Source organism: Salvelinus namaycush, chromosome 16 (genome assembly GCF_016432855.1).
Source record: "Salvelinus namaycush isolate Seneca chromosome 16, SaNama_1.0, whole genome shotgun sequence".
NCBI lineage: Eukaryota > Metazoa > Chordata > Actinopteri > Salmoniformes > Salmonidae > Salvelinus > Salvelinus namaycush.
This window is the reverse complement of record NC_052322.1, coordinates 5,861,314-5,884,060: the sequence shown is the minus strand read 5'-3', so window position 1 is coordinate 5,884,060 and position 22,747 is coordinate 5,861,314. Positions and strand designations below refer to the sequence as shown.

The 22,747-nt window shown below is 41.4% G+C and overlaps 1 pseudogene; it reads left to right on the top strand.

The window, feature by feature from the left end:
* The window catches only part of LOC120060863, a 34,396-nt pseudogene extending 16,980 nt beyond the window's left edge, over positions 1-17,416 (top strand).
* The last annotated feature ends 5,331 nt before the right edge of the window (positions 17,417-22,747 follow it).

The following is a 22,747-nucleotide window of genomic DNA, read 5'->3' as shown; positions in this document are numbered from 1 at the left end:
GTAATAGGGGTTGCAACAATTTCGGCTAATAATTTTAGAAAGAGAGGGTCCAGATTGTCTAGCAGCTCTTTTAGAACATCAGCTATCTGGATTTGGGTGAAGGACAAATGGGGGAGGCTTGGGCAAGTTGCTGTGGGGGGGTGCAGGGCTGTTGACCAGGGTAGGGGTGGCCAGGTGGAAAGCATGGCCAGCCGTAGAAAAATGCTTATTGAAATTCTCAATTATTGTGGATTTATCGGTGGTGACAGTGTTTCCTAGCCTCAGTGCAGTGGGCAGCTGGGAGGAGGTGCTCTTATTCTCCATGGACTTTACAGTGTCCCAGAACTTTTTGGAGTTTGCGCTGCAGGATGCAAATTTCTGTTTGAAAAAGCTAGCCTTTACTTTCCTAACTGCCTGTGTATATTTGTTCCTAACTTCCCTGAAAAGTTGCATTTCGCGGGGGCTATTCGATGCTAATGCAGTACGCCACAGAATGTTTTTCGCTGGCCAAGAGCAGTCAGATCTGGAGTGAACCACGGGCTAAATCTGTCCTAGTTCAATTTTTTTTTAACGGGGCATGCTTATTTAAGATTGTGAGGAAAGCACTTTTAAATAATAACCAGGCATCTTATACTGACAGAATGAGGTCAACATCCTTCCAGGATACCCGTGCCAGGTTCATTAGAAAGGCCTGCTCGCTGAAGTGTTTTAGGGAGCGTTTGACAGTGATGAGGGGTGGTCGTTTGACCGCATACCCATTACGGACGCAAGCAATGAGGCAGTGATCGCTGAGATCCTGGTTGAAGACAGCAGAGGTGTATTTAGAGGGCAGGTTGGTTAGGATGATATAAGGGTGCCTGTGTTTACGGATTTGGGGTTGTACCTGGTAGGTTCATTGATAATTTGTGTGAGATTGAGGGCATCAAGCTTAGATTGTAGGATGGCCGGGGTGTTAAGGATTTCCCAGTTTAGGTCACCTAACAGCACGAGGTCTTAAGATAGATGGGTGGCAATCAATTCACATATGGTGTCCAGGGCACAGCTGGGGGCAGAAAGTGGTCTATGGCAAGCGGCAACGGTGAGAGACTTGTTTCTGGAAAGGTGGATTTTTAAAAGTAGAAGCTCAAATTGTTTGGGCACAGACCTGGATAGCAAGACAGAACTCTGCAGGCTATCTCTGCAGTAGATTGCATCTCCGCCCCCTTTGCCAGTTCTATCTTGTCATAAAATGTTATAGTTAGGGATGGAAATTTCAGGGGTTTTGGTGGCCTTCCTAAGCCAGGATTCTGGGTTGGCAGAGTGTGCTAAAGCAGTGAATAAAACAAACTTAGGGAGGAGGCTTCCAATGTTAACATGCATGAATCCAAGGCTTTTTCTTTTACAGAAGTCAACAAATGAGAACGCCTGGGGAATGGGAGTGATGCTGGAGGATGTAGGGCCTGGATTATGTCCCGTGTGGCTCAGTTGGTAGAGCATGGCGCTTGCAACGCCAGGGTTGTGGGTTCGATTCCCACGGGGGACCAGTACAAAAAAAGTATGAATGTATGTACTTGTAAGTCGCTCTGGATAAGAGCGTCTGCTAAAATGACTTAAATGTAAATGTAAAATTAACCTCTACATCACCAGAGGAGCAGAGGAGGAGTAGGATAAGGGTACGGCTAAAGGCTATAAGAACTGGTCGTCTAGTACGTTCGGAAAAGAGAGTAGAAGGAGCAGATTTCTGTGCGCGGTAGAATAGATTCAATGCATAATGTACAGACAAAGGTATGGTAGGATGTGAATACAATGGCGGTAAACCTAGGCATTGAGTGATGATGAGAGAGGTATTGTCTCTAGAGACATCAATTAAACCAGGTGAGGTCACCGCATGTGTGGGAGGTGGGACAAGAGGGTTAGCTGAGGCATATTGAGCAGGGCTGGAGGCTCTACAGTGAAATAAGACAATAATCACTAACCAAAACAGCAATGGACCAGGCATATTGATGCTAGGGAGAGGCATGCGTAGCCGAGTGATCATAGGGTTTAATGAGTAGCTGGACAGGCTGGAGACATGGTGATTCAGACAGCTAGCGGGCCGGGGCAAGCAGGCAAGCAGATGGGCCTTAGAGGGACGTCGCGACGGAAGAAGTCTGTTGTAGCCCCTTCGTGCTGTTATGTCGGCAGATCAGTCATGATGGATCAGCAGGGTTCCGTGTAGTAAAAGGGTCCAGGCCAATTGGCAGAATAGGTATAGTAGCCAAAGAAATTGGCTGATGGACCTCTTTCAGCTAACAGTCCGGTATGCTCTAGATAAGCTAGCGGGCCGCGGCTAGCAGATAAGCATTCAGGGGACGTCGCGACGTAGGGGCCTGTTGAAAACCCCCCTCGGGCGGATTACGTCGGTAGTCCAGTCGTGATGGATCGGCGGGGCTCCATGTCGGCAATAAAATGGGTCCAGGCCAATTGGCAAAATAAGTATTGTAGCCCAAGGAGTGACTGATGGACCTCTTCAGCTAGCCAGGAGATGGGCCTAGCATAGGCTAGCTCCAGGCTAATTGGTGCTTGCTGTGGGACAGGGACGTTAGCCAGGAGAAGCCAATCAGGATAGCAGCTAGCTAGCTGCGATGATCCAGGTGAAAAGGTTCAGAGCTTGTGGTAGGAATCCGGAGATATGGAGAAAGCGAGTCCGATAAGCTCTGGGTTGAATCACGCTGTGCAGACTGGCAGGAGTTGTCCAGGCTAAAGGTTAGCTGATGACCGCTAGCAGTGGCTAGTTGACCACTAGCTAGTAGCTAGTTAGCTGGCTAGCTTCTGTTGGGGGTTCTGGTTCTAAAATAAAGAAAATAGCAGATCCATACCACATTGGATGAGGCGGGTTGCAGGAGAGTATGTTGAAGTTGAGGTTAAGAAAAATATAAAAAATATATGCGAAGAAAAAAGAAAGATATATATAAAGATATATACACGGGACACGACAAGACGAAGACAAAAGACGCCTGACTGCAACGCCATCTTCGAATTAGCCATGTAGATGGATATATTGAACAGACTAGGTCTATACTGCTCCTACATGGTGTAACAATACATCATGTAGATGTATATAATGAACAGACTAGGTCTATACTGCTCCTACATGGTGTAACAATACATCATGTAGATGTGTACTACCGTTCAAAAGTTTGGGGTCACTTAGAAATGTCCTTGTTTTTGAAAGAAAAGCAATTTCTTTGTAAACAGTGTGCTGGCTTTCTTGTTCTTTAACTACAATGCTTTTGTAAACAGTGTTTTTGCATGCAGCAATTCAACCACGAAGGCCTAATTCACAGTTTCCTCTGAACAGTTGATGTTGAGATGGGTCTGTTACTTGAACTCTGTGAAGCATTTATTTGGGCTGCAATCTGAGGTGCAGTTAACTCTAATGAACGTATCTTCTGCAGCAGAGGTAACTCTGGGTCTTCCTTTCCTGTGGCAATCCTCATGAGAGCCACCCATACCTTGTCACAACACAACGGATTGGCTCAAATGCATTAAGAAGGAAAGAAAAACCACAAATTAACATTTCACTAGGCACACCTGTTAATTGAAATGAATTCCAGGTGGCTACCTCATGAAACCGGTTGAGAGAATGCCAAGAGTGTGCAAAGCTGTCTCATAAAGGCAAAGGGTGACTGCTTTGAAGAATATCAAATATATAATATATTTTGATTTGTTTAACCCTTTTTTGGTTACTACATGATTCCATATGTGTTATTTCATACTTTTGATGTCTTCACTGTTATTCTACAATGTAGAAAATAGTAAAAATAAAGTAAAACCCTTGAATGAGTAGGTGTGTCCAAACCTTTGACTGGTACTGTATGTAAATGTGATATTTCAGTTGTTGTTTATGTTACATTTGAAACATTTATAAAAACCTGTTTTTGCTTTGTCATTATGGGGTATTGTGATGTCATTATGGGGTATTGTGTGTAGATTGAGGGTAAAATATTGATTTAATTCATTTTAGAATAACATAGCAAAATGTGGAAAAAGTGATAGGGTCTGAAAACATTCCAAATGCACTGTATATATAGTGGCAGTACTCAGTGACATCGCTTCCTGAAACAGGAGGTACAAATATATAACATAGGTTCACAATATCAACATTCAATGTATCAAAATATACAGTGGGGAGAACAAGTATTTGATACACTGACGATTTTGCAGGTTTTCCTACTTACAAAGCATGTAGAGGTCTGTAATTTTTTTTATCATAGGTACACTTCAACTGTGAGAGATGGAATCTAAAAAATCCAGAAAATCACATTGTATGATTTTTAAGAAATTAATTTGCATGACATAAGTATTTGATACATCAGAAAAGCAGAACTTAATATTTGGTACAGAAACCTTTGTTTGCAATTACAGAGATCATACGTTTCCTGTAGTTCTTGACCAGGTTTGCACACACTGCAGCAGGGATTTTGGCCCACTCCTCCATACAGACCTTCTCCAGATCCTTCAGGTTTCGGGGCTGTCGCTGGGCAATACGGACTTTCAGCTCCCTCCAAAGATTTTCTATTGGGTTCAGGTCTGGAGACTGGCTAGGCCACTCCAGGACCTTGAGATGCTTCTTACGGAGCCACTCCTTAGTTGCCCTGGCTGTAAGTTTCGGGTCGTTGTCATGCTGGAAGACCCAGCCACGACCCATCTTCAATGTTCTTACTGAGGGAAGGAGGTTGTTGGCCAAGATCTCGCGATACATGGCCCCATCCATCCTCCCCTCAATACGGTGCAGTCGTCCTGTCCCCTTTGCAGAAAAGCATCCCCAAAGAATGATGTTTCCACCTCCATGCTTCACGGTTGGGATGGTGTTCTTGGGGTTGTACTCATCCTTCTTCTTCCTCCAAACACGGCGAGTGGAGTTTAGACCAAAAAGCTCTATTTTTGTCTCATCAGACCACATGACCTTCTCCCATTCCTCCTCTGGATCATCCAGATGGTCATTGGCAAACTTCAGACGGGCCTGGACATGCGTTGGCTTGAGCAGGGGGACCTTGCGTGCGCTGCAGGATTTTAATCCATGACGGAGTAGTGTGTTACTAATGGTTTTCTTTGAGACTGTGGTCCCAGCTCTCTTCGGGTCATTGACCAGGTCCTGCCGTGTAGTTCTGGGCTGATCCCTCACCTTCCTCATGATCATTGATGCCCCACGAGGTGAGATCTTGCATGGAGCCCCAGACCGAGGGTGATTGACCGTCATCTTGAACTTCTTCCATTTTCTAATAATTGCGCCAACAGTTGTTGCCTTCTCACCAAGCTGCTTGCCTATTGTCCTGTAGCCCATCCCAGCCTTGTGCAGGTCTACAATTTTATCCCTGATGTCCTCACACAGCTCTCTGGTCTTGGCCATTGTGGAGAGGTTGGAGTCTGTTTGATTGAGTGTGTGGACAGGTGTCTTTTATACAGGTAACGAGTTCAAACAGTTAATACAGGTAATGAGTGGAGAACAGGAGGGCTTCTTAAAGAAAAACTAACAGGTCTGTGAGAGCCGGAATTCTTACTGGTTGGTAGGTGATCAAATACTTATGTCATGCAATAAAATGCAAATGAATTACTCAAAAAACATACAATGTGATTTTCTGGATTTTTGTTTTAGATTCCGTCTCTCACAGTTGAAGTGTACCTATGATAAAAATGACAGACCTCTACATGCTTTGTAAGTAGGAAAACCTGCAAAATTGGCAGTGTGTCAAATACTTGTTCACCCCACTGTATGACCAAGCTGGAAGTGGAAACGCCAGCCCAGCCACAATCCTAGAGGTTCACTGATGATCAACCTCCTCCTTCACATCTGACTCCTGATGATCAACCTCCTCCTTCACATCTGACTCCCGATGATCAACCTCCTCCTTCACATCTGACTCCTGATGATCAACCTCCTCCTTCACATCTGACTCCCGATGATCAACCTCCTCCTTCACATCTGACTCCTGATGATCAACCTCCTCCTTCACATCTGACTCCTGATGATCAACCTCCTCCTTCACATCTGACTCCTGATGATCAACCTCCTCCTTCACATCTGACTCCAGTGATCAATCCAGAGAGTCTTCTTTTTTGGGGAATCCCGATGGACGATGTCATCCAATAGGCCGTCATCACCACCACCGCCCACAAGTTAATTGTCATTCAGGTTATCAATGGGTAGAGCATTAGCAATATGTCCTGTCTGGTAACTTGTCTCGTTCAATGGATTTACATTGGCAGGTGCAAAGGGGGAACCCCATTGAAAAAACTCAGTCCATCGCAAACTGCGGAAACACTTTTGGAAGTCTTTAACTGCATCAAAGTCTGTGGCTTGTGATGTTGGGACAAATGATAGTCCCTTATTATACAAGAGACAAAATTCATCAATTATACAGCACAATGCCAGATTCATGTCTTAAGTGTAAAATTAACAATGACTCAATAATCAATGCCTTCTGGGAATGTTATAACGTCCAAAAAGTTATGGGGGGAGTTAGAAAGTTGGCAGTCAGAAGTACAGTTATACAATGTAAAATGACTTTTAATCCGTCTGTCTGCATATTTCAAAACATGGCATTTGAGGGTGCAGTGAGATACCCCTGGACGTACCTTTCTCGTCAATCATCTTAAATATTATACATAATTAAAACCTGGAAATCAACCAATCCTCTGTTGTTAATTCAAAAGAAAGGTAAAATGCTTTATTATCTAAATGTTGGAAGTCAGTGGGCAATGGAGAGAAATTAAATGGTGCTGATGCGGGCACTGGAGATGGGGGTGTGTTCTAGTGGGTCTGGGCAGGTGTGATGTAGTTAATGGAGATGGAGGTGTGGTCTAGTGGGTCTGGACAGGTGTGATGTAGTTAATGGAGATGGAGGTGTGGTCTAGTGGGTCTGGGCAGGTGTGATGTAGTTAATGGAGATGGAGGTGTGTTCTAGTGGGTCTGGGCAGGTGTGGTGTAGTTAATGGAGATGTGGGTGTGTTCTAGTGGGTCTGGACAGGTGTGAAGTAGTTAACGGAGATGGAGGTGTGTTCTAGTGGGTCTGGGCAGGTGTGATGTAGTTAATGGAGATGGGGATGTGTTCTAGTGGGTCTGGACAGGTGTGATGTAGTTAATGTAGATGGAGGTGTGTTCTAGTGGGTCTGGGCAGGTGTGATGTAGTTAATGGAGATGGGGGCATGTTCTCGTGGGTCTGGACAGGTGTGATGTAGTTAACGGAGATGGAGGTGTGTTCTAGTGGGTCTGGGCAGGTGTGATGTAGTTAATGGAGATGGGGGCATGTTCTAGTGGGTCTGGACAGGTGTGATGTAGTTAACGGAGATGGAGGTGTGTTCTAGTGGGTCTGGGCAGGTGTGATGTAGTTAATGGAGATGGGGATGTGTTCTAGTGGGTCTGGGCAGGTGTGATGTAGTTAACGGAGATGGAGGTGTGTTCTAGGGGGTCTGGGCAGGTGTGATGTAGCTAATGGAGATGGGGGTGTGTTCTAGTGGGTCTGGGCAGGTGTGATGTAGTTAATGGAGATGTGGTGTGTTCTAGTGGGTCTGGGCAGGTGTGATGTAGTTAATTGAGATGGAGGTGTGTTCTAGTGGGTCTGGACAGGTGTGGTGTAGTTAATGGAGATGGGATGTGTTCTAGTGGGTCTGGGCAGGTGTGATGTAGTTAATGGAGATGGAGGTGTGTTCTGGTGGGCCTGGGCAGATGTGATGTAGTTAATGTTTGTATGATATTGTTGTTTGTATGTGTATGTTTTGTATTGTTTATAAAATATAAAATTAAATTTAAAAAAATGTCCAATGCAAAGTAACACATCACAGTTCTATTTTTGTTGTTATTACATTAAACCAATCAGAATTCAGAAGAATGCCAAAGTCAGGTGTGATGTAACATAACCTATGATGTAAACTACAACAGAAATAACTTCAAATGTATACCTTTAAATTAAACCAATCGTTTGCGCTCATGACTTGAGTTATTAAAGTAAACCACAGTTTTGAAAATACATAACGCCATCAAACCAAAAATCAAAGAATGTTAGCTATATGCAGTTATCTTAACCAGCCAGCTAACATTAGCTATTTAGCCAACTAGCTATGGTCAGCGAGCTGGAGCCCAACTACCGGAGACCAGTTAGAACCCAACTAAGAGTTTGCAGATCAAAAGAGCAGAAACATACATAATGATGGCAGGGAAAAGCCCCGACATCCAAAATAGATAGATTCCAGATGTCAGTCAGCTAGCGCACTAGCAGTAAGCCAAGGTTGTTAAAGTTACAAAACTCCCATAGTCTAATTCACAGAGAACATGCTCAGAAGTAGTGATGGGGAAACAAAGCTTCCTGAAGCATTGATGCTTTCCAGCCAATTGTGTCAAAAATAGGTTCATTACTCAAGGCTTTGAGCGAAACAGAATTTAGAACAGCCAAATTATTATAGATGACGTCCCACACACCGTAGCGCTTGCGCAGCGTAGCCTTCATGTCTTCTACTACACCACTGGCCTTGATCGAGAGCATCAAATCCATGTTGCATTATGGGTAAATTGACTGGCTGACTGATTCCTAAATAATAATGAGTAGTTATTTATGATGTATAGTGATTTGTAGATCAGTCAGTTGGCAGTCGCCTGCAGTGTCGAACAAGCCCTGATTGGTTTGGTATTGAAATGAACGAAATGAAGCTTCAGACGTCATTGATGACGTGCTGCTGATAAAGTGATACAGGCATCGGCACACTGCTTTGAATGATTGTTTAGTGATTAGGACGCATGGGTCGTAGCGCCGGTATCAAAAGTAACATCAAATCAAATCAAATCAAATGTATTTATATAGCCCTTCGTACATCAGCTGATATCTCAAAGTGCTGTACAGAAACCCAGCCTACAACCCCAAACAGCAAGCAATGCAGGTGTAGAAGCACGGGGGCTAGGAAAAACTCCCTAGAAAGGCCAAAACCTAGGAAGAAACCTAGAGAGGAACCAGGCTATGAGGGGTGGCCAGTCCTCTTCTGGCTGTGCCGGGTGGAGATTATAACAGAACATGGCCAAGATGTTCAAATGTTCATAAATGACCAGCATGGTCAAATAATAATAATCACAGTAGTTATCGAGGGTGTAGCAAGTCAGCACCTCAGGAGTAAATGTCAGTTGGCTTTTCATAGCTGATCAGAAAAGTTGACAAAACAAAAAGGTCCAAGCAGTTTGATTTTCTCTTTTGATTTGAGCCCACGGCAAGAAGGCACCAGAGTCTACCGTGCTAACGGGTTCCCACTAGATAACACAATCACACAGTTAATGAAAAGCAAGAGGTGAAGCTTGAGCTAGATATCAGCCTAGCGTGACCTTCCTAGATATCGACCTAGTGTGACCTTCCTGGTCCCGTCCCTCAAGTCAGTGAGTCAACACAGGAAGGAGCAATGAATGGATAGTTCATTTATTTCCAAAGCTGCAATGATGGGACACACACAGTACGGATGAATGATCAGTAGTGACGGGATATAAATAGCACTCACACAGCATTTCTCCATAAATCTGCCCTGTAATATAGTAACAAAAAAACGATTGAAATGTCTATCAAAGTCATTGTGATCGTATAGTGGATTTAACAATTCCTAATAATTCCTAATTGACTATAATAAAATGAACACATTGTTTCCATGTGTCTCATATTCACTACATCAGAATAAACTGTCATCCGTTTTAGTATCAAAATATATCAAATTAACCTGAAAAATGACTCAATGTCCCCCTCTGGTGGCGAAGAAGTATAATACACCTAAGCTAACAAAACCGGGCTAATAAATTTGCTGGTGTTCATGAGTTATAAAGCATATACTTTATACATTTGTCATAAATTACCTGCATTGATGAGACACAGTGTGGATGAAGGATCAGTAGTCGACAGGATAAAAATAGCACTCCTAAAGACGATGCATTTTCCAGTTAGCTACCATCTTGAAAGAGGGAACTTTAGCATAAAACCCAGATGGAAAACGGAGATTTGGCAAATAACATACAAAGAGAGGCTTATTTGACGCCAAACCAACAACAGTAGTTACTAAAACTTAAATTGCTAATGTATGATTTAAATGGTGGATTTTATGATGTAATGTCAACTTTATACATTTCTATCCCAGGGCCACTCAATTTTCAAATTCTCCAAAAATCTGTTTTGGATTACCCAGAATCCCACACCTTTATCACTGAGTGTATTACACTGGGTGTAATGTAAACAACATGAGCAACGGTCTAAGGTACTAAATCTCAGTGCTAGAGGCGTCACTACAGACCCTGGTTCAAATCCAGGCTGTATCATAACAGGCTGTCATTGGGAGTCCCATAGGGCAGCGCACAATTGGCCCAGCATCGCCTGGGTTGGGGTTTGGCCGTCAATGTAAATAATAATTTGTTCTTAACTGACTTGCCTAGTTAAATAAAGGTTAAATATATTTAAAAAAAATGTAACTTCATTACACCGTTACACTGGCATACAAACTCGGTAGCACAGAGTTTGTATGCCATATTAAGAAATACTGCATTGTGGGTAGTATGGAAGACTTCGCAAAATAAGTTAATAAATATGTAATAACGCAAAAACATAACTGTTTGTACTTATAGGAAACCATATCGTGATAACAACTAGGTTAGTAAGTTTTTAACCACACTGTGTTGTTACACTGGTGAGTAAAAACTCATGCTCCCTACAGTTTAACTTTTTGTCTGAAAATTAAATATACATTTTACTCAACTACGTTACCCACTCCAGTCAACTGATGACGAAATGCGATTTTAAGGCGATCCTGCTGGTGTGACGTATATTCTGGTGTGACGTATATTCTAGTGGACGGAACGCTTCTTTCAACAGCAGCAACAGTTAGTCAGACACCTCCGTAGCTTGCTAGACAAAATAGCCGAACCAATAAAGCTCTTTAGACGCGTTCGTGTATATTAGCCACTGTGTTTTAAACCCAGATCTGTCGTGTAACGTAGTTAGTTATCCGTTTTAATATCATATTTACGGTTGTTGTTATTAGTCAGCTAGCGGGCTGGTTAAGTTAGCATTAGCCTAGCTATCTAACATTCCCGACCATGAGCTCACTAAGCTACTCTCCTCCTGCTAAAGAAGAGGAGGTCTGCTGGACGGAGAAAGAGGGACTGTGGCTGAACGTTGTCGTGAAAGAGGAAGAGGAGGATGTCACAATACAAAAACAAGTAGAGGGTGAGGCTGTTACAGTGAAAGAAGAAGAGAAAGACGTTTCAGTGAAAGAAGAGGAAGACGCGTTCAGAGTGAAAGAGGAGGATGTTACAGTAAAAGAAGAGGAGGCAGAGAAAGAGGAGGATGCAGTTTTTGGAGTGAAAGAGGAGGAGGGGGAGATGACTGTCACATTGGAAGAAGAAGAGGATGAAGAGGAGGCAACTGAATATCTGGGCTCGGTTTCCCAAAGGCATGTTAAGGCATCCAATGGTTCTAATGATGAACGTGCCCTGATTAACACTAGTAAGTACTGTCTTAAAAACAGAGGTACAAACTCTGCAGTTGTTGAACTGATGTTTGGTGTTAAAGGGGAAATATGCAATTGCTACATTCCATATTTGGACTTTTAAATTATTTATTTATAGCCATTGATTCTTGAAGAATATAACACATGCCTCATGAGCTTAGTTCAACTTAGTTCAACCCCATCAGAACCCCAAATAAGCTTTTTTTACTCAAATGTTTAGAAACAATGTAAACCAACAATGTATATCCTCAACATGGTTAAAACTATAATGTTGATATCATGGATGGTCAGTCCTTGCATCCGTAGGTCTGTCTATGCATTTGAAAGTAGTTACATTTCTCCAATCCCATCCATCTTCCACCACCTAAACAGTGGTTATTATTGTTGTTATTGTTATTGTTTGAACTGCAGATTGGTTGATTTGATTTTGTGGCTTTTTTGAAGGGGCAACCTAGGATTTAAACAGCAACAAAATGGCTGCCCAGAGACTTGGTTTGGTAAACAGCTGAGGGATGGGGGCTGGAGAAATGTAACCACTCAAATTCATAGAGAAAGCTATTGTAGCAACCGTAACCCAAAACCTAGCGACCTTGTCAAGAAGTAAAGACATCTTGGCGTAACAGTTATAAGGTGTTGGCTTGTCAGTCGCTGGACCCATGTTTGCGTCCAGCTCAGGGGCTCCCCCTGAATTGACTACACTATGAATACAAGGACTAGCCATCCATAAGGTCAAAATGATAGTTTTAACCATATGTCGAGGCTATACAGTGCTTGTTTCTCAAACAGTGGCGTTATACAAGTTTATGATTGGTTTCCGGTGGGGTAATACAGTTGAAACATTTGAGGCATTTATAAGTTATATTCTTCAAGAATCAATGGTTATATAGTAAATGGGTCTTTCTATAACTGCCAGTGTAGATTTCCTGTGGGGGTCAAATTGTTAGAGCTGTTGATAAGTCATTAGCTGTGTTAGAATACTCATACTAACCGTACTATTTGTGATGTTAATTGAGTATATAGTATGCTTATTGGTCATAGTATGATGTAGCTTTAGTATGCCAGAAGATCCCGGATGTCGTACTAAATTCGCCAGAATATGACGTAAACACGCAGTACGTTAGAGCCCATAATGCAATTGTTCAGGAAATGGGCGTGGCTTCACATTGTTTTCAGATTTGAAGGAAATGGCGGAAAATATTCAGCCGAAGTCCAACGAGCCGATACAAATTCATTGTTTTAACTAATTATGACAAATGTTAAGAAAATGTTGAGCAATGTAATAAAGTAATGACTTTTCAAATAAGTTACCTTACACGTTATTTTGGCTGACAATTTGTTAGCATGTTATTACAGCAGTATGTACCGGTATGTTAACTAGCTACCTAACGTTAGTTGGCTACGTATACATCAAACTTGCCAGTATATGAACTATATTCTATCTAACTAACTACCCAACGTTTATTGACTTAATTATTCCCGTCAATCTTAGCTAAATGGTATAGTCGTTCTCAATGGACATTCGGGTGCTTTCATAAATCCTCTCTGGCTATCTACTCCGATTTCAAAGCACTCTCGTCTGAGTACAATCAGAGCAGAATAATGAATTTACTAGCGCTCAACACCGGTTGAATATGACCAGGTGTCAGTAAACGGAGGCAAAAAAAGAAGCGTAATTTAAATGTTTTTACAGCAGTACAGTTAGTCACTCTGGATAACATGAAAACTGCCTAACCAGCTCTGCTAGGGCGAGTAAAATGGTAAGAGTCACATTTGTGTCTGGAAGTAGCTAGCAAGCTGAGGTCAGAACGGTCAAATCAACCCAACTCCTCGGCCGGAGCGGCCAGTGGCTGAGAGAGCGAAACGGGCTGAATTTACAAACGGACAATCTGACAACGCTCTGAATTTATGAAGCACTCTGGTATTCAAGATTGGATTTAAAAACACAACCTGAAGTCGTAAAATGTCTAACTAGTAATGTGTTATGCTAACTAGCTAGCAAGAGGTTGCATAGCAACAGCACAAACTTCCGGTAGACAGGAGAAGAGCGCTCAACTGAAAGGATACGGTTCGGTTACAGTACACTACAATTAACTAATAGTATGTAGTATATACTCATTAAGTATGTAGTTACAGTATACTACAATTAACTAATAGTATGTAGTATATACTTAATGAGTATGTAGTATACAGTATGTTAGTATGGGTATTCAAACACAGCTATTGTATAATATTCTAATCAGCATTTATTTTCAATGCCGTTACATTAAAGGCGAAACTTACCTACATTCAATAACATTTATAAATTAGTAGAAAGAGGAGGAAGGGAAGCGCTACTAAGGTACACTATAGTATATTTTGGTAGATAGAAGGTGCTCTTTGGTAAAAGGTGTAAATTGGTCATGAAAAAGAAAGGAGGACCAAGGCACTCTTTATATAATTAATTAAAATGCCTTTATTAGTATGGCATGTTCAATAGAAACAAAGTTGTTTAAAAACCGGTTTTTAAACAACTTTGTTTCTATTGAACATGCCATACTAATAAAGGCATTTAAATTAATTATATGAAGAGTGCCTTGGTCCTCCTTTTTGATGAACATTATTAAATTGTTTGAAACCTTTGTCTTAAACCCTTCTCAAAGATAGAGCCTTGACGGATTTGTGAAAATGTTTTAATCATAAAACACTACTTGACTTTCCTTGTATTTATGGCAGTGTAGTTCCCTTAAGGGTCACTCAACTTTGGTACAACATACTATGAGGAGTCGCGACTTCGGTTGAAGGATCTAAAATCACACCTGAAAAGGCCAATGAAATCCGCGCCTGGCTGGAAGTCCCGCCTTCCACAGGTGATGAGCGTTAGGCTCGGATTCATTCCTTCAATTATTCCGCTCTTCACCTCGGTGTGAACAGGAACAATTCATGCTACTAAAACATATAATTGGAACACGAGACTGTCTTACGTTGCTCCAACTAAACTGACCCTTAGTGGTAGAGCGTGATCACCCCCTGGACTTTGTGTGGTTCTCATAGTTTCCTAATCACAAACAATGTCCTGGCTTTAGCAATGAGTAAGATGGCTAAAAATGAGACCGAGACAATGAAAGTTCAGACCGAAGTAAAGTTGGATTTATATTCACACATTCTGACATTGGCCAAAAGCCATTTAAAATTGTATAAATAAATAACTAACTCACTGTTTGTCACAGAAAAATAAGTAATTCAAAGTTAATTAGTGGAATTTTTTTCCTTAATGCGTTTGAGCCAATCAGTTGTGTTGTAACAAGGTAGGGTTTTCTCACTTTCTAGTAGGCTTAAATTGAAGATATGGCAAATAGGAGTGGCAATGTTGTGCGCTATTATCCTCAGTCATTTTCCATCCAAGTTGTCAGACCCCGGTGGCCTGAAAAAGAAAAGGACAACCTCACACTCTAGGAGCTCAGATGCAATAATTTAATAACCTGATACCAACGTTTTCACAGACAAGCTGTCTTCATCGGGGTATAATGACAAACACTGCGAGTAACAGGTTTATATTGTGTCAAAGGACACACACAAATGTCTGTAATCATGTCTGAGTATGGCCTGATATCATTGGTTAATTTACAGATATAAATAGATAGTGTAAAAACATAAATGGATAGCATACGGTCGTAGATACAATTTGGCTCCATAGACCTACAAACATTTTACAATGAATAGCAATATTACAATAATGGCTACGTTGAGACCGACGGGAGCATGGCTCTTTAAATTAAAGATACAGCCTCTTGTTTTTAACAATAAATTGTCGAGGTCATCCCCTCTCCTAGGGAGGGTGACGTGTTCGATGCCGAAATAATGTAGGGACGAAATCAAGGGGTTCGCTTCCAAAAAGTGGGTAGAAACTGGATATATACGTTTTACCACAAGGACAAGTTATAAGATAAATAACTGCCTTAGTGGTGCACATGATAACACCTTTGATTGGGATCTGTTTCCCTGTTTGGGGGTGTTTGAAGGATCTACATTTACAAGTGCCATTGCATTGAGCACAGCCATTACATTTGTAGTTTCCATCCGGGAGAGGTGCAAATAGACGTTGTGCAGGAGTATTTGGGGGTGGTAAATCAGAGTTTAGTAAGAATGCAAGAATGCTTGGTTTTTGCGAGAATGTCCTTGAAAGAGATAATTTCTTGATTTTTGTACCCCCTCTCCTCTGTCAAATTGTTTTTTGCAAATTATTTTGATTCAAGAGTGAGACTCTCCTTTAGAGTCTATGTTATTAGGTCTATGTTGTTGTTAGGTGAAGTTATGGGTCCTACAGTAGGTCTATGTTATTGTTAGGTGAAGTTATGGGTCCTACAGTAGGTCTATGTTGTTAGGTGAGGTTATGGGTCCTACAGTAGGTCTATGTTGTTGTTAGGTGAAGTTATGGGTCCTACAGTAGGTCTATGTTGTTGTTAGGTGAAGTTATGGGTCCTACAGTAGGTCTATGTTGTTGTTAGGTGAAGTTATGGGTCTTTCAGTAGGTCTATTATGTTGTTAGGTGAAGTTATGGGTCCTACAGTAGGTCTATGTTGTTGTTAGGTGAAGTTATGGGTCCTACAGTAGGTCTATGTTGTTGTTAGGTGAAGTTATGGGTCCTACAGTAGGTCTATGTTGTTGTTAGGTGAAGTTATGGGTCCTACAGTAGGTGTGTGTTACTGTTAGGATCTTCCAGTAGTTATCGATGTTACTACTAATGTGAAAACAAGACAGAATATGAGTATTGTTGCTCACTTGACTGTATTAAGACAATTGTCAAATAATTTAACAGATGTCAATTATTGTACAACTTCATGGGTTTGCTCTGGGCATCACCTTTTACCTCAAATTAACAGTGGATTTCTGCTGTTGTGGGACTTTAACCATCTGTCTGACTTTGTCGTTCACACAGGAGAGAGATGTGACTATCCTGGGTCCTCTGGGGAGTCTCAACAACATCATGATGCTGAAGATGCAGAGAAGAGTCTCTCCAGATCAGAACACCTCAAGAAACACCAGCAGAGACCCACATTGAATAATCCTTACTGCTGCTCTGACTGTGAGAAGACCTGCAAATCTAAATCAGAACTTGAAATACACCGGAGAATCCACACAGGAGAAAAGCCGTACCATTGCTCTCATTGTGGAATGAGTTTCTCTAGATCATATTCATTGAAAACACACCTGCTAATTCACACAGGAGAGAAATCTTATAGCTGTACTCAATGTGGGAAGAGTTTTACTACATCTTCCAATCTGACTAAACATCAGAAAACACACACAACAGAGAAACCTTATAGCTGTGATCAATGTGGGAAGAGTTATGTTACATCTAGCTATCTGACTTTACACCAGAGAACACACACAGGAGATAAATCTTATAGCTGTGATCAATGTGGGAGGAGTTATGTTACATCTAGCTCTCTGACAGTACACCAGAGAACACACACAGGAGAAAAACCATTTAGCTGTACTCAATGTGGGAAGAGTTTTACTACATCTAGCTCTCTGAAGGTACACAAGAGAACACACACAGGAGAGAAACCATGTACCTGTACTCAATGTGGGAAGAGTTTTACTCGGTCAAGCTCCCTGGTAATGCACCAGAGAATACACACAGGAGAGAAACCATATAGCTGTAATCAATGTGGGAAGCGTTTTACTCAGCCAAATGGACTGATATTACACCAGCGGACACACACAGGAGAGAAACCATATAGTTGTACTCAATGTGGGAAGAGTTTTATTCAGGCAAGCTGCCTGAAAGTACACCTGAGAACGCACACAGGAGAGAAATCTTAACACTGCTCTGACTGCAAAAAAGTTTTGTTAGCTTAAGTGATTTAAAATCGCACCGGAGAATAGACACAGGAGAGAAACCTTATAGCTGTGATCAATGTGGGCAGAGTTGTACTACATCTAGCCATCTAATTGTACACCAGAGAACACACACAGGAGACTTTGATAAAAGATCTCTGATCAAACATCAGAAAATACATAGCTGAAGGATTTGTTTTAATAATGTCACAATGTAGAACCCTAAACATTTGTCCCCTGTTCTATTGATTTCAACATGGTATGGATATTAGCCTCAGGGGGAAAATCCATGCTCTGAAATGAAAGAGTACTATTTATGTGATTTAACAAAAAGTGACTAACAAAAAAAGAGTTACACTTACCGCGTTGGTGACCTACTTGAATCAAAATGCAGCACTTCAAAATGTAGCGATCTGTTTTCTACAAAGGTTCCTCTAACACATTATTCCCAGATTTCGTGTGGTTTTTGAGCTGTTAGTTTAACAGGACGTGCAATCTCATCTACCCCTTTTTCGCGCAATTGATTTCAATATGATATCGATGAGTGATGACAAATACAGTGGGGCAAAAAAGTATTTAGTCAGCCACCAATTGTGCAAGTTCTCCCACTTAAAAAGTTGAGAGAGGCCTGTAATTTTCATCATAGGTACACTTCAACTATGACAGACAAAATGAGAAAGAAAATCCAGAAAATCACATTGTAGGATTTTTAATGAATTTATTTGCAAATTATGGTGGAAAATAAGTATTTGGTCAATAACAAAAGTTTATCTCAATACTTTGTTATATACCCTTTGTTGGCAATGACAGAGGTCAAACGTTTTCTGTAAGTCTTCACAAGGTTTTCACACACTGTTGCTGGTATTTTGGCCCATTCCTCCATGCAGATCTCCTCTAGAGCAGTGATGTTTTGGGGCTGTTGCTGGGCAACACAGACCTTCAACTTCCTCCAAAGATTTTCTATGGGGTTGAGATCTGGAGACTGGCTAGGCCACTCCAGGACCTTGAAATGCTTCTTACGAAGCCACTCCTTCGTTGCCCGGGTGGTGTGTTTGGGATCATTGTCATGCTGAAAGACCCAGCCACGTTTCATCTTCAATGCCCTTGCTGATGGAAGGAGGTTTTCACTCAAAATCTCACGATACATGGCCCCATTCATTCTTTCCTTTACACGGATCAGTCGTCCTGGTCCCTTTGCAGAAAAACAGCCCAAAGCGTGATGTTTCCACCCCCATGCTTCACAGTAGGTATGGTGTTCTTTGGATGCAACTCAGCATTCTTTGTCCTCCAAACACGACGAGTTGATTTTTTACCACAAAGTTCTATTTTGGTTTCATCTGACCATATGACATTCTCCCAATCTTCTTCTGGATCATCCAAATGCTCTCTAGCAAACTTCAAATGGGCCTGGACATGTACTGGCTTAAGCAGGGGGACACGTCTGGCACTGCAGGATTTGAGTCCCTGGCAGCGTAGTGTGTTACTGATGGTAGGCTTTGTTACTTTGGTCCCAGTTCTCTGCAGGTCATTCACTAGGTCCCCCCGTGTGGTTCTGGGATTTTTGCGATCAATTTGACCCCACGGGGTGAGATCTTGCGTGGAGCCCCAGATCGAGGGAGATTATCAGTGGTCTTGTATGTCTTCCATTTCCTAATAATTGCTCCCACAGTTGATTTCTTCAAACCAAGCTGCTTACCTATTGCAGATTCAGTCTTCCCAGCCTGGTGCAGGTCTACAATTTTGTTTCTGGTGTCCTTTGACAGCTCTTAGGTCTTGGCCATAGTGGAGTTTGGAGTGGGACTGTTTGAGGTTGTGGACAGGTGTCTTTTATACTGATAACAAGTTCAAACAGGTGCCATTAATACAGGTAACGAGTGGAGGACAGAGGAGCCTCTTAAAGAAGAAGTTACAGGTCTGTGAGAGCCAGATATCTTGCTTGTTTGTAGGTGACCAAATACTTATTTTCCACCATAATTTGCAAATAAATTCATTAAAAATCCTACCTCTCATCTTTTTAAGTGGGAGAACTTGCACAATTGGTGGCTGACTAAATAATTTTTTGCCCCACTAAGTGTTGCATTCCTTTGTTTAGCGACCCCTACATTTAAATGCATCACTCCAAAATGTAGCGGACTGTCTTCTGCAGGTTGTCCTCTAACCAGTGAGGTAAAAGATATCTCCCATTTCCATGTGTTTTTTTAGTTGTGTTATTTTCAACAGCACGTACAACCTGATTTCCCCCCTAATTGATAACAGTGATTTATTGCTACTTGTCTTTATGGTCGTTTTTTTCAATTACTTGAAAACCACTTAATTTCAACGTACTTGCAGCCTATACACATGGACGCAGTATAATAAATTGGTCTATAATCATTTTTATTAACAGTCTTACATCAGTCCAGTATTTCTTTACAACATCCAAGTGCTAATTGTCTTTATTCCATTACTGAAGAAGCAGGACTGAAATCACCTCATATTTCAAACATCCAGCATGACAAAAGATACATTTTTTGTTATTCCATGCCTCACCATTAAGTGAATTATTGCCAACACATATTAACAAAGGGGTGTACATTTGGTTTTGATATTTCAAATTCATAAATCATGTAACATTTAGTAATAATTATTTATGCAATCAACTGACAATTTTTGGGTACTATTATATTGATGTTGTTGCCCTGCTTTTAGAAGATCAGGGTTCATTCTCAGATGTGCCAACCCAAATGTACTAGAGCATGACATTGGGGACTGGGCCCAGATCCAACAACATGCCTATCGAGTGAACCCTGAAAAGGGAGAGAAGCTCTGCAGTGAGGTGGAACTTTACTATGGATATTGCAGGAGTTGGTTGCTGATTGTCTCAAGGGTGGGCAGTCAACAAGTTTTGCATTTAGCCAATGCGTTGCCATTGATCCTAATTTATTTTGACTGCACGTTTTTCTGTATTGGAGATTAGTTTTGTTTGGGCTCGTTTCAAGGGGACAAGAGTCCTAGAAGCTAGTGAGTTTTAGGAAGACGAGAATTCTAGTGGGGGAAAAATTTGATATATTTGTTGTCTTTGGTTTTCCATTTATGTTTTTAGGTTGGACTTTAGCACGTATAGCTCGTTAGCACGTAGGAAGCACTGATTGGTGTCACCTCTTTAGTCAGTATGTGTTACACCTGTGCTGGCTTGTCCATCTTGTTAGTGGGAAGGTGTTTCACCTGAGCTGGTCCAGGTTCTATTTAAGAGTGTCTGGCCCAGTGCTCCAGTTGTCTTGATAGATGTGGAGAGTCAACACCTTTAGTTGCGCTACCTTTTTTGGTCCTGTCTTTAAGTTTTGTTTGCCTCTTCTTGGGCAGATTTAGTAAGTCTTATGGTGGGTGTCTTTTATGCCCCAGTTGTTTTATGAGTCAACTTTCAGTGGACACTCTCATAGTGTCTTTCAGAACCCCTCCTAAAAAATAAGCTTGTATTTTGGGTTGGATATTGCATCGAATTAATATATTAAATCAATGGCATTTCCTTAGGGTGCCCATTAGTCTTTCAGTTGTTAGTCCTCTGTTCTGTACTAAATATTTCTGTTTATTTTCATTTTATTATTTGTTTTTTCCTGTGAAGCCATTGTGTTGCAACCATGTCTGAAATGTGCTGTATAAATAAAGCTTGATTTGATTTCAACAAATTAACCCAATGACTGGAATGGTGAACACCACCTCTGGCTCTACCAGGGGCTTGAGGTCTCCCACAGCTCTGCTTATGTCATGTTCTGTGGCCTTGCCATTTCTTGACTGCCCCTGCAACACAGAAATAAACACATTTAGTCATAAAACACTCAAAGTAATGGATATGGAGAATCTATGTCTTCAGTTACACCTGGCACCTAAATGTGACTTCTGATCACTCCAAACTGCATTAGGTCTGGATGCACAAAAGTCACAAAGTGCTGCATTAGGTTTAGATCTGCCAGGATGGGCACTGTGTTTGGAATTTCAGTCAGGCCACTGAATATGCGTAAGCAATGTGAAGAGATGGGGTGAATGAGTGGGGAAAAGTACATTTGTCACAAATTACATTCATAATATCAAATAACAAATGCATGTGCCTGAGGGGAAATTAACTTTCATACAGCCAAAAGGGGGTGAGAAATTATACCAATATCAGTGGACAACTTGCACTAATGTAAATAAACTTTTACTTATGTGATGAACTGCTAAGGGAACATACATATTTACCATCTAAACCATGTGTGACCTCTCTGGCTGTAGAAGTGTTCTTCCTAACCAGTCCCTCAACAGCTCTCTGACTGAGCTCCACCCTCACTGGGTCTTCAGAGGAGAGGAAGGCTGAGGAGGGTTGGAAGGATGAATGGATCAATCAGTCAATAAAGTGTAGAGCTGCTGTCTATGCTGTCTGACAAAATCACTATTTTAGTAGTTCATTAAAGTAAATGAGGCTTTATGACTGCTGAATACCAACAATCAATCACTTAGATCATGTATTTTCAGGTAGAGATACATCCTTGGGACGTCCCTAGCCCATTGAAGTTGACATTTAAAATGGTTAAGGTTAAGGTTAGGGTTTAGGGTAGGGATGTCCCAAGGATCCCAGATAGCGTTGACCATCATGCATTCTTCTGTCTCTTTCACATAGCAGGTGTAAAATAAACAGACAAGACAAGTAGACACACAGTGCATTATGGTCATTGTAGTTTAAAAAATAGCATCTAATTATTCCAATCTGTATGTGGGGTTGTTAGAGAAGAATGTGATTATCAGCCCTAACAATCCATTCTAGCAAATCATCAGGCTCTGAAAATGGCTTCATTGATGACGTGTTCCTTCTATTCCAGGGGAAGAGGAACAGAGGAACTTCATCAATTCCACTCCTTCAACAATACAAGCAGTGAAGATCTGAAATTCACCCTCACCTTTGATGTGCATGAAACAAGTTATCTGGGCATTTTGATAAAGAGGGAGGGGTGTGGCTTTAGCACAGACCTATACAGGAAGCAGACGGACAGGAATTCCCTGTTATGCGGAGACAGCTTCCACCCTACACCCCTAAAAAAGAACCTCCCCATCACCCAATACAGTTGCACACACAGGATTTGTAGTACACAGTGTGACTATGACAAACAAGCCTACTGTCTGGATGAGCATTTCAGACAGCGGGGTTACCCAGAGGAATGGCTGCATGACGCAAGTGATCGTTATAAAAATACAGTGGTGGAAAAAGTACCCAATTGTCATACTTGAGTAAAGAAAACCTTTAAAATGTCATTTTAATTTTGTCAATTTAAAATAAAAACATAACAATTTGTACTTATAGGTAACCAGATCGTGGCTACAACTCAGTTACTAAGTCTTTAACCACACTGTGTTGTTACACTGGTGAGTAAAAACTTATGCTTCCTACCCTTTAACTTTTTGTCTGAAAATAAAATATACTTTTTTCTCAACTGCGTCCAGTCAGCAGATGGAC